At 39.3% G+C, this 12486-nt stretch overlaps 1 protein-coding gene across 2 annotated transcripts in view; it reads right to left on the bottom strand.

The window, feature by feature from the left end:
- LOC137300598 (gelsolin-like) overlaps positions 1–6534 on the bottom strand; it is a 59559-nt gene extending 53025 nt beyond the window's left edge. For both annotated transcript variants that reach the window (XM_067969768.1, XM_067969769.1), the window contains exon 1: positions 6391–6534. The gene's annotated coding sequence lies outside the window, so the exon portion shown is untranslated. The remainder of the gene's footprint in view (positions 1–6390) is intronic.
- Between the last annotated feature and the right edge of the window lie 5952 nt (positions 6535–12486).

Here is a 12486-nt window from a genome sequence, read left to right as displayed (position 1 = left end):
GGCTTGTATCCAGGAACTGAGCGTAGTCCATAGGCCGTGGTTTGGATATCCCTGTTCCACTTGCTCTCACTTCCTAATTTGGCCCCCCTAATGGTATCTCATTATTTTCTCCCCTTCCTTGGACACTAGACGATGCAATTAAGTGACACAGGGTGATTTAAAACTGACTTTCCCCTCATGCATTGTGGAGAAGAGCTGACCTCCTCAGTGCTTCTGCACAACAGTATGGATCAGAATGGGAATGGAGATTCACAAGATGTGAACCTGTATCATCCCACTCTATGGCACTCTTTGTTCTAGACACATTTGTATTTTGCTTTATGAACACTCAACCTGACTAAAATTAATTCTAACAAATTAATAATTTGAGTTGATCTTGTGCTACTCTCTGCTTTTTATTTTAGCGATCTAGTCAGAATATGACTAATTGTGACTTAGCAGATATGAGTGAGTAACTGAACCAGCTGTTCAGCTCTCATTTTCCTAAAGGCTTATGTAATTCAAGCTGCAAGAAATAAGAAGCATCAGCACGGATTGTCTCGCAAACAGGAAAACCAGGCTATGCATCATTTGCCATCCTTCCAGATGGATGACAATTGCATATGTACTGTAATGGTTAACCAAGTGCCACAATTGTTGTCTACTGCTGGTGGATCCTATAGTGTTGCTCAAGGCAAATCAGGAGGAGGAAGACAGCACAGTCATAAAATGCACAATGCATTATCTGCTCCCAAGGAGCAAAGTGGCATATCTCTAGGGTCACAAGATTTAGTTGCTGTTTAAAAAAAGGCACCTCCTGCGATCAATTCAAAGCTAACTCCCCATTAGTCACATCCTGATGATAACTGTTTCTCTGTCGATTGCCAGCTGTTTGAAAATCACTGGTTTGCTTCACGTTTGAAGTCAACAGTCCATTAGACACAAGACGACAGACAGACAAAACACACATTCCATTTTAAATTCCTATGTCCAGATTTATAATGGACATTGCCTTTGTAAACTTAAGCTGTAATTGCTCCCTCCTACCAAAGATGGCACTGTAGTACATCCACTGGCAGGGGTGTGGACAGGACATAAATGCATAGGTAAGATTTAATATATATTCAAAACATACTTATTGAAAAAATATTACTGCCTAGTTGCTTGAAGAAACAAAGAATGCTTCAAATTTAAGCTCAGTGACAGTTAGCAGTCAGTTCCCCTTAAAATGGCTGCATTTATGAGACACGCTATTCCAAATAAGGTGTCCTATTTCCTGCTTCTTCTGGTTCTGCATCTGACTTGAGTGGGGCCAGGATTTGGTGAACGGGCAAAGATTTATTTCAGAGGGGTTAATGAATCAATGGACCAGAAATTGCTCCGAGCAGCGAACAAACGGTACTCGCCACTCCATAGATTTATTCTCACCCACAAACTTACTGCATGTCTTTACTGCTTGAAGATCCTCTGATTCAATGCTGAAAAAAAGTCCAGCGTTAACTCCAGCGAGCTAGAACCACACAAGCTATGAGAGGATGTCTCTCTCCCCTCAACCAGATTGCAGCATTTTTAACAAGCCATGAAGAGTGAGTCAAAACCAGGAAGTGAAAAGTAAAAAATTGAAAATCTTGTAAAATATTTAGAGACAGTAAAAGAGAGGATAAGAAATATAGAATTAAAAGGTAGAGATAAAAAAAGTAAAAAAATTAAAATTGAAGTTTTTTTTTAATAAAATGTCCAACAACTTTAATTTTCAGTGCCAAAGGGTTGTTTGGCAGTCATTAAGGCTTACCACAGTGTTACATCTTAGTTTAGAGCTGACATTTTTGAGCATACTTTTTTGTGGCGTTATTACTTAGTTTCCAGCTGGGCAGGAGAGCAAGTTGGCACAAGTTCATTGATTCCAGCCGGTGAGGTCCCTTTAATGCAAATCTGCCATATTGCCAGTGAATCAGGAAGAGCAAGTTCCAAATTTCCACATTTAACTGCGCACATGTGGACACCGGAATTGCTTTTCAATTTCATCACTAATGACGGTGAGCACTGTTGAGCTCACTTATTTTAGAAGCAATTTCTGGGCTATTGTAATTTGTTGTACCTAATATCAGGGAATCTGAATGAATGCTGAACAAAGAGAAAACACTGCAGTACTGTTCCTCATAGGTGAGCTGGGATGAAAGTGTTTTATAAAAAGGGAAAATAGTGTCATCTAAATTGTTGCAAAATCTTAAACATGATACACATACCCGTACACTAACTGTTGCTTCATCATTAGGTTTCCTTATTATGTGTGTATGTTTCATCCTTCAAAGTGGTTGGCTTGAGTCAGCCTGCAGGCAATCATTTTGTGTAGTATTCCCCCCTTCAGTAACATCATGAAAGTCTAGTTCAGTGAAACGCCAATTGGGAGTGTTCAGCAACTCCCTCAATGTCACTGAAGCTATTCCACAAAAATGCCTGTTCCTATTTAAAACCAGAAATGGGAATAGACAAAACACAGGCTGAGACGAGCATAGAGACTTACCTTTCTAAAATTTTAGGATTAGATGGCAATTCAGATAAATGCACTTCCCCTACAAGGGACTGCAGCCAGATTCCTTTTTTTCTGGTTCTTTATTTCCACTTTTGCCCCTTCTGTTTATTCTATTAACTTACAATAATTCTAACAGGAATTTTATTTTGTTTTATTTAATTACACGTGACAGATGTTGTAATTTTGTTCATAATTTTTAAAAAGGATATATATTTATTAAAAAAAGGATTTTAAACTTCTTTGTCTTAAAATCATGGGGGATGTAAACTAGAGTTACATTTCTTCTACAATAAAATGTACTTCAAACAAAAAGTTGAAAAGATATACACCAACACTGCAAGATTAAACAGCATTTAGGCTTCAACGCGTCTTCTAAATTAAAATTAGAACAGTCAACTGCTGAGTTTTTAGTATAGTAAATAACAGCTGAAGTCAGGAATGGAGAAGTCTGTTCCTAGTCTTTTAGCACATTCACTTTTGACAAACTGGCTTTTATTTTGTTGTTTTTAAATCATTAAATTTTACAGCATAATCATGTTGTACAAAAAAAATGGTTTTAACTGCTAAATAGTTATGTAGTTGAAATCATTGTGCAGATCACTTTTATATATTCCACAGAGCCACATTGTTTTTTTGTGGGTTTGAACTCCCTGCATGCTTCCTCAGTTTAGTAAATTGGCTGAAGACATCTGTTCTAAAGTAACGATTCTGCTTCCTCAGTATTTAAGATCAATTTCCCATTTAAACTTCCCCTCAGTACGTATTATGTTCACTACCTGACATACCACACGAGAACAAACACTTGGCTCAATAACCGCAGCAGCACAATAAAGGTGGATTATTCTTAACACTGCATTGCTATTACCAAACGAATTTCGTTTAGAAGTCTTAAGAGTCTTGGGTAAGATTGACTTTGAAAATACCACCTGTAGGAAGGGATTCCTAATTGTCCTTGATCTCAGCTCAGAAAGTTTTTAAATACTAATTGACGATAAATTAGCATGCTACATTCACCACATTCTGATCTGTTAAATTAATGTCAGGTTTATCAATCATAACTATAATTTATGTAGTTACAGTTAAAAATGCAACATGGACTTAACAGTGCACTAATCCATCAATTTTCCAGGTATGATAAAATGTAACTGGAAGATTGAATGATTTTTTTTTTAAATCACTATTTTCTGGGCTCAGCAAATTTTTTACAAACTATTGAGAATTAGAATAGTTTTAAACACAAAAATATACCATTTTAAAATGCAGCAGCATGGATGTTAACTTGTGCAATTATTGAATCACCAAAAAATTGACAGAATTAGAAACTTTTAAGATGCTACAATTTTGAAAAAAAAATTACCATTCTTTTAAAAAAGGTAACTTTTTTTTTTAATATGGAAGAGGAAGTTAGAAAAAGGAACTAATATTCAATACTGAGGAAGCAATGACCACTTTGGTGAAACTGCCACACCCAGGTAACTACAATTGAGCAGCATATGCTAAGGGGAGATGTATATAATTTAAATGGTGGAGTGGAAAATAAAGCATGGATTGGACATCAAACCATGAGACTCTGTTGAAGGAGAGCTGATCCAAAATAATTAATTATACTTCCATCACTGACAGCTGTGGGAAAGAAAAAGTATGTTAGTGTTTATGAAGTATTTTAGAGATTCCCCTGCTAATCCAGCAAGCTTATCCAGGGAATACCTGCACCATACAAATTAAAACAACCCAGGGTTTGATCTTATGACTGCACTGAGGAGCTGATCTGCAGGGTCAGATCAGGCAATACAATTAGCCTTAGAGTCCCCGAGTTGGGGGGCGGTGGAATTGGCCAGGGTTTCAGTCTTGTTTGGAATGTAGAAACCCCTGTCTGAGGCCAATGTGTGAACACCAGGGTGAGATCACAATGGGGTTCCACTGTGATATTACCTCCTTCCCATTTCCCCATAGTCAGTCAACACTTGCCAAGACTCACTCGAGGCTCAGAGATGAACAATGCCTACCTGGGCAAAGTGCAAGACGTCAAGTTGTCTCCAGCTTGCAGATACTCACAGACCTTAATGAGGAATCACAGTTTTCAGGGAAGGGGACAGAATTGGTGGCGAAAAAGATAAGGAAAATAAGTGGAAACAAAAAATCAGGTGTCATTCTTAATAGCAGTAGTGTGACACAGACCCTCACAAATAAGGAAGGTTTCCACATTCAGTCCCTGATCTGTGCTGAGTTATTTGATCTTGTTCAAGGTGGCACTTCAGCCCCTATTAACTAGATTCAGCGTCGTTAGACGAGAGAAAGAGTAACAAAAAAGCCAGCATTCCTAAACTTGATTGTTATCTAGTGACTTGTGTGTGTCGTTTATTTTACGAATATTATACACGTACAGATGCAAGCTTGGCCTGGACAACTTTTCTGCAGGCTTGGATGTGAAACCCCCATAGTTATAGCCTGCTGCCACAGCCTAGATCGACATGAAAGAATAGCCAATTGGGCAAGGTACTGGAAGGCTGCCAGTAATTGTGGGAGTGTACCCCAACATGAGTTGCCATCTTCAAGAAAGGAGAAGAAACAAAATTGGGAAAAAGGCTATATTCCATGTAAAAATTTTACCAGGCATTTTATTTCTTAATTTCCCCCACCCCCATTTACATCTCTGGCTGGAGAGGTTCTGCTACTGCAGATACCACAAACATCACACTGATTTTGATGAAAAATCAAAAAGGTTACCTCACGGCTTCAATAGGATGAATGTCTTAGTTTCCACAAGTCGAACTATCTGGACAGCCACTGGTGAATTACAGTCGACTTTAGACGTGGCAACAGATTTATTTCCACGCGTTATTTTATTACTGTGTATTTAAGTGTTTTATATTTGTTACTATCTTCAAAGATGGAGGTGTTTCAATCTTGCAAGTTAATTGTAATACATTTCTAACTCCAATGTTAACTAGTTCTAAACAACTTACGGTCTAAATTGACGTCTTGTTAAAAAAAAATGGAGACACGAATTTTTAAAAAATAGTATCGTCACAGCCAGACACACCTAAATAAATTGCCTAAATCCTTGGTTTTACTACTAAAAGATAAACTAAAAGCATTTTTAAACATGGAAAAATGTCCTTGTGTATTAGTTGTGAGTCAGTCATCAACAATTCTTCCTAATGACTCATTCTCCCTACAGACCATTGCCAGCGGATTGAAAAAGCACTCGAACTTCCGAAAGTTTGCACGCAATCAGAACTTTTAAACAAAACTTTTACATTTTGGAAAATTTTATTTTTAAAAAAAAACTACAATTAAACCAGTTGAACCTTCCACTTTAAAACGTGTCCACAATTCTCCCAGCCTATTGGAAAATATTAAAAACTTGAATAAGATCAATAGGGATCCCAGGTTAACGCCCATTCAGGAGAAGAATAACCCGGGGACGGCAAAACGCGTCAAATATAATACAAGATTACAAAAAGGAACTCCAGCCAGTTCTGAACACTGAAGTAGTTTTAAATCCGCTGGATTTGTGTATCACATACGCCCATATTTGGTTAAACATTCTTATTTTCAATAGAGTCAAATGAGCAATTCTGCAGAGTAAACATCATCTCTGTTCACAAACCTTTATGAGATTCTTAATTACTTCGCCGAAAACACAGTAGTTTGTTACTAAAAGACTCAGATCTCACCGCTGGCAACTGTCCCTAAATTGGAAAAAAAAAGTAAATGTCTATACAACACGCTCTGGGATCACAACTGCCTCATTCATTGCTGTCTAGATCACTCCACATACTCTTCATTCCAAGCAGCTCGCATTTGGAAAGCACAAAATCAAAAGAGGCTAACCTCGACCCCAAATATAACACAATGCATGCACTGTTTCTTACCGAAAGATCTCACTTGATGCACAGAAGCAACTGGCACAAGTATAACCCACAATGATCAAACTAGATCTGAACGAGTTAGTTGGTGTGCCGGTAGGAACTGGCTGCACGGTTCCGCCCTCTAATTCAACAGCTCTATTCCTGCAAACGCCTGTGATATGACGAGTAAATGAAACATAGGTGACGCTGCGGAGCAAATCAAATGACATCCACAGATGCAGCCTCGTCAGATGTCAGGCGAAACCTTTCTACTTCAAACACCAAAAATAAATATATATTCTTTTAAAACTCATTCATCTTTCAATATGACTATTGCAACGTTACAATGTTTGTTGAAGTGTAATTTTGGGGGAGAAAAAAGAAAATCATAACAGGACATTAAAAGGACTTATACATTAATTTGTGGCAAATATTGTAATTGTCGTACCCAGTGTCACTTGACTGAATCTGTTTACAATAATTGTATTATAATGCGATTTAAACGTTAAGCATACTATAAAATGAAACAATTGGTGGTATTTAGTACTAATGTTTCTCAAACACCCCTATCTTAAGCGCAAGTTAGTACAGTCTCCAGTCTGAAATCATCCCTTAAATCAATCTGATTTACTACGGATTGTTGGGATTAAAGCAGTAACTGGAGGGGAATCAATGTCGGATATTCGGTCTCCAGAGCAAAAAAGTAAATTTCAAAATTCTATCCTGTATCAATCAGAACATTTTTTTCTCTGATAACCACTCGGCAGGGGTGATACTGGTAGTTTCGTAATAAATACTGGCAACAAATAAAACAACAATCTGCAACATTCACCAAACCTCTGCCAAAAAATCATTTCTACAATTGCAGCTAGACTTTCCGACTTAGCAGATAATGGGAATAGGCGACTGCGTTGGTAGAAGGAGCGGTCATCGGCGCATGGGCGAAGTGCCCAATCCTGAAACACAGGCTGGCTGTCTGATCAGCAAATACATGAGTTTAATGATGTCTGTGTTCTTAATCTCACAAGATACCTACTTTGCTCATGCATTCGTTCTCCATCCAAATTCTATGTAGGTGGCCAGTTTCCTTATTTGATCTCTATCAGTTCGTATTTCCTATAAAATATTGAGATTATTGTAGATAAAGGGATACAATTTATTAAAGAATATTTCAAGGTAAAAACTTTCAAAAGCAGTGTTCTTAAGTTGTTGATTGTAAGATGCGTTGTATTTTTTTAACAAGCAAAAAAAAACACTGGAGAGTGAAGGTGATTGGGGTCCAGGGTTATCAAAAGAATGTTACATTCCGATTACAGGCCCGAGCCTTGGAAATATATCAGATTGCAGCTCTCTGCGGGGGGATTTCCTCTGTTCGCTAACTACCAAAATTATAAACGTCTGTATAAAGTTTGTGTTCACCATTTCGTTATAAATAACAAACAAGAAGAAATCTTTCCCCAAATAGACCAACCATCTCCTGGCTATTTCTTATTTTTTATATATTATAAATAATTGTTTATAAACATCCATTTGGGTATACTCTACGGGCAAATACTGAAGTATTAAATTAATTGTATAGGTTAATTCTGAAGTATTTCCTTCATATATCCTGTGGTAGCCTAGAGCTCAAATGTCGCATCCTATTATAGCGCCATCTAAGGGCTGCACGTATTTATCATGAAGGGCCCGGCTTGATTCACCAGGAAAAGTAATCAAAAGAGTTTCAATTCGCAAATAATAACGAATTGTAAGGAATCTTACAACACCAGGTTATAGTCCAACAATTTTATTTCAAAATCAATAACGAATTGAACCTTCCAGCTCACCTTCATTTCAAGCGACATACCCTTATTTCTGAATAATAACCTACATTTTTCAATGCATATGCTTCTATTTCATTATTCGTTCACTTACTAAGCAGAGTACAGTAAATATATAGCCTGTGACATTTCAAAACTTCTGGGGCCCAATTCAGACCCTGAATCCACAGCAAATTTGGTTTCACTTCACAACTTCAGCGCTTGGCTGAAATGAAATTGTCCACAATCTGGAAGGTTTGCTGTTTTGCTCCCAAGCCCCCAATATTGGTTCCTCATGCATCATTCCATGCCACTAATCTCCTTCATATCTCTAATGGTGTACATTTTCCCAAAGTTGTAATGTATAATGGTTTGTTTCTAAGGCAAGGATCTCACTAATCTTCAGGAGAAGTTAATTTGTAAACTTCTCCTGTAGATGTTAACACAATCAGTTTGGTCTGTACCTTTGACTTACTTTGTTTGTCAGTGGAATCTGCTTCTATAGTTACACCCTCTGGTTCAACAGTTCAGTATTAAAGAATGTTTGTCGTTTCATAGTAAATTGCACATTGATGATTGGTGCTGAGCAGATCAAATGACATTTGCAAATACAGTAAAATCATATTTCAAGTGCAAGTATCTTCTCCTGATACACCAGAACTATTTCTTTTTTTAATTCTAAAGTTCTAACTAGCATCTGATCCTCTATTCCTCTTATTTAAATTTGCTTGAATTCCTCCTCCCTCCCACCGAATGTGTTTCTGAGTCCCCTCTTGTTCACTGTGTACATATGCTCCCATTTACATGATTTGCCTCTGTAACATTGTGCTACACTTAGAGTTAGTTCACTTGGTATCAGTCTTGCCTCTGAGTCAGAAGGTTGTGCGTTCAATTCTCAGCCAGTATGCAATCTAGCCTGACACTTCAGTACAGTACTGAAAGACCACTGTATTGGAAGTGCCATCTTCCAGGTGGGTTATTAAATGAGGGCCTGTCTGCCTCTTCGGGTGGATGTAAAAGATCTCCTAGTACTATATCAAGAAGAGCAGGTAGTTTTCCTGGTGTCCAAGCTCTTTCAATCAACGCCAGGAAAAAACCCAGATCAATTGGCCATTCATCTCAATTGCTGTTTGTGTACAAATTAGCTGTTCTGTTTACCCACATAATGGCAGTCACTATGCTTTGAAAGTAATTCATTGGCTGTGAAGTGCTTTGGGATGGCCCAACAACTTGAAAGGCACTTGTCACATTTTGAGATTTATGACTATTTTGCCACAGAAGGATCTTAGTATGATTTATAGTAAAATGTTATTATTGGGTTAAATTTTGCTCTTAAAGGGTTCTGTTCGCTCAACGGCAGTGCTGGGTGTATGTTAAAAATGTCACTGTGTCAGCAATTCAAGTAACTGGCAAACTAGATTGGGGAAACTGGCCAACAATTTCATTCAAAATGGTTTCTCCAAAATTTGGTAGTGGACAACCTACCAAGGTAAGCTGACCATAATCTGAAATGGTTCACTATCAATATCTGAGTAGTGTCTTTACTAGCTATTGGAAACCGAGCTGCATAAGGAGATTTGGACTGCTGCAGTTCCATTATACTTGAAGAGGAAATCTTAAATGAACTATTTTTTTTGGTGAAGGTTAAATTCCTGCTTTTTAAAATTACTTCCTTCTGTTTCTGGTAATATTGGTTAAGCGATGAATGTTGCTCAGGACATAAGAGGAACTCCCTGCTATTTTGCAAAGTGTCATGGGCTTTTTAAACAGCCACCCAGGCAAGACCTCCGTTTCCTGGGCCAGAATTTACTGTCAAAATAATGGTGAGGTTAACTCCGCTCACCATTATTTATGCGCAAATCGCACAGCAACTTCAGATGCGCAGTTAAACGCGAAAACCGCAAGTTGCTGTCCGTGATGTGCCCCTCTGCCGTTAGCTTTGTGAAAATGGCATCTCGCTGTCAGCCTCACCATTCAAATGCATTGAACGGCGTGAAGTTCCTGTACTTGCATGGTAGACATAAATTAAACTTGCCGCAGAAAGTTAGGGCTTATCCATTTCAGACTAAGTCTTAATTACTGCCAAACAACCTCTCTGGCACTGAAAATTAACTTTTACAAGTGTGGAGTTTCATTCCTCAGTTTTTAATTGTTGTCGCAGATTTTTTTTTAAATTTAATTATTTTTTACTTTTTCCTTGTCTCTTTTTTCTCTCCCTCATAATCCAATCTTTCTTTCCCTCTCTTTATTTCACTTTTTGTACCTGATTTGACCTTGAATTAACTATTCTAACTTACACTTCCTAGTTCTGCACTGTTCATTAACAATTCTTCAATCTGATTGTTTAAGGAGATACACAATTGCTTGCCCTTGTTGCTCCGATTTCGCTAGATGTTCAAAAGATCGAGCAAATAGGTTAGCAATCTTTCCTTTTAGAGTTCAAATGTAAGTTTGGGCTGAACAAACACAGCGGCAACAGATTTCGCGTACAAAGATTTATCTTTAATGAATGCTTAACAAACACCGTTAGTAGTTTAAAGTACAATTCCAAAATATAAGACTCACAACTTATTACCCGATTTGGTCCGAGGTGATCAATCTCTGTCCAAACCTCTACGTAGGGTTTCTGTCCCCAGGTCCCTGCTGTCGAGTGTTGCTCCTAGATTCTCGCTGCTATCTGGGGTTTTTCCTCCCGGTTTATACTATCCTATAATCTGTCCCATCTCCTTGATTACACATTTGCTCCCTTTTCCTGCGCCCTGATGATTAGTTTACCCTATTCTACAACCTGTCCCATCTCCTTGATTAGTTTACATCTTACTTTATCCATTGACCCATTGTTTGTTAATTGGTGTCTGTAGTGACCTCACCCATGTCTGACGACCTCACGATGCTCCACTTTTCCAGCTTCCACCCTAACCACGTCAAAGAGGCCATCCCCTATGGACAGGCCCTGCGAATACACAGGGTCTGCTCAGACGAGGAGGAACGCGATGGACACCTACAGACGCTGAAAGACGCCCTAGTAAGAACGGGATATGACGCTCGACTCATCGATCGACAGTTCCGACGGGCCACAGCAAAAAATCGCATAGACCTCCTCAGAAGACTAACACGGGACGCAACCAACAGAGTACCCTTCGTCGTCCAGTACTTCCCCGGTGCGGAGAAACTACGCCATGTTCTCCGCAGCCTTCAACATGTCATCAATGACGACGAACATCTCGCTATGGCCATCCCCACACCTCCACTACTCGCCTTTAAACAGCCACCCAACCTCAAACAGACCATCGTTCGCAGCAAATTACCCAGCTTTCAGGAGAACAGCGTCCACGACACCACACAACCCTGCCACGGTAACCTCTGCAAGGCATGCCAGATCATCGACACAGAAACCACCATCACACGAGAGGACACCACCCACCAGGTGCATGGTTCATACTCCTGTGACTCGGCCAACGTTGTCTACCTCATACATTGCAGGAAAGGATGCCCCAGAGCATGGTACATTGGCGAGACCATGCAGACGCTGTGACAACGGATGAACGGACACCGCGCAACAATCGCCAGACAGGGGGGTTCCCTCCCAGTCGGGGAACACTTCAGCAGTCAAGGACATTCAGCCACCGACCTTTGGGTAAGCGTACTCCAAGGCGGCCTTCGAGACACACGACAACGCAAAATCGTCGAGCAGAAATTGATAGCCAAGTTCCGCACCCATGAGGACGGCCTCAACCGGGATCTGGGATGCATGTCACGCTACACGTAACCCCACCAGCGAACAAAGGTTATCCGTTTTTAATATAACGGGTCATTTGCTGTCTTTCTCTTCCTTCCGGATGTTTCTATGTTTCTGCCTCTCTCTCTCTGTTTTTTTTGGTGTTTGTATATTCGGTGGCCCTGTAGGTAACACCTCTCTGTCTGAACACTCTGATTGCCTTGGCAACGGACAGTTGGAAAGACTATCTGTAATCACCAGGTATTGTTCTGTGATTTATAAATGCGATAGGTTCGAGGATTTCATTTCCACATTCACCTGAGGAAGGAGGAAGCCTCCGAAAGCTTGTGATTTTCAAATAAAATAGTTGGACTATAACTTGGTGTTGTAAAATTGTTTACAATTGTCAACCCCAGTCCATCACCGGCATCTCCACATCATGTCTGATGAGGTTACCTATGAGCCTTCTGTTTCAGAACTTTACTGAACCTCTGCATTATTTATCCACTATCCCTTACACATGGTGACTCCTTCATTTTATTTCAGTTTTACACTACTTCTTCCATTTCCACACCCTGTTCACACAGGTCCCGTATGCCCTGT

Source organism: Heptranchias perlo, chromosome 31, assembly GCF_035084215.1.
Source record: "Heptranchias perlo isolate sHepPer1 chromosome 31, sHepPer1.hap1, whole genome shotgun sequence".
NCBI classification, from domain to species: domain Eukaryota; kingdom Metazoa; phylum Chordata; class Chondrichthyes; order Hexanchiformes; family Hexanchidae; genus Heptranchias; species Heptranchias perlo.
The sequence above is the reverse complement of the archived record's forward strand: the minus strand, read 5'-3'. Positions and strand labels throughout refer to the sequence as shown.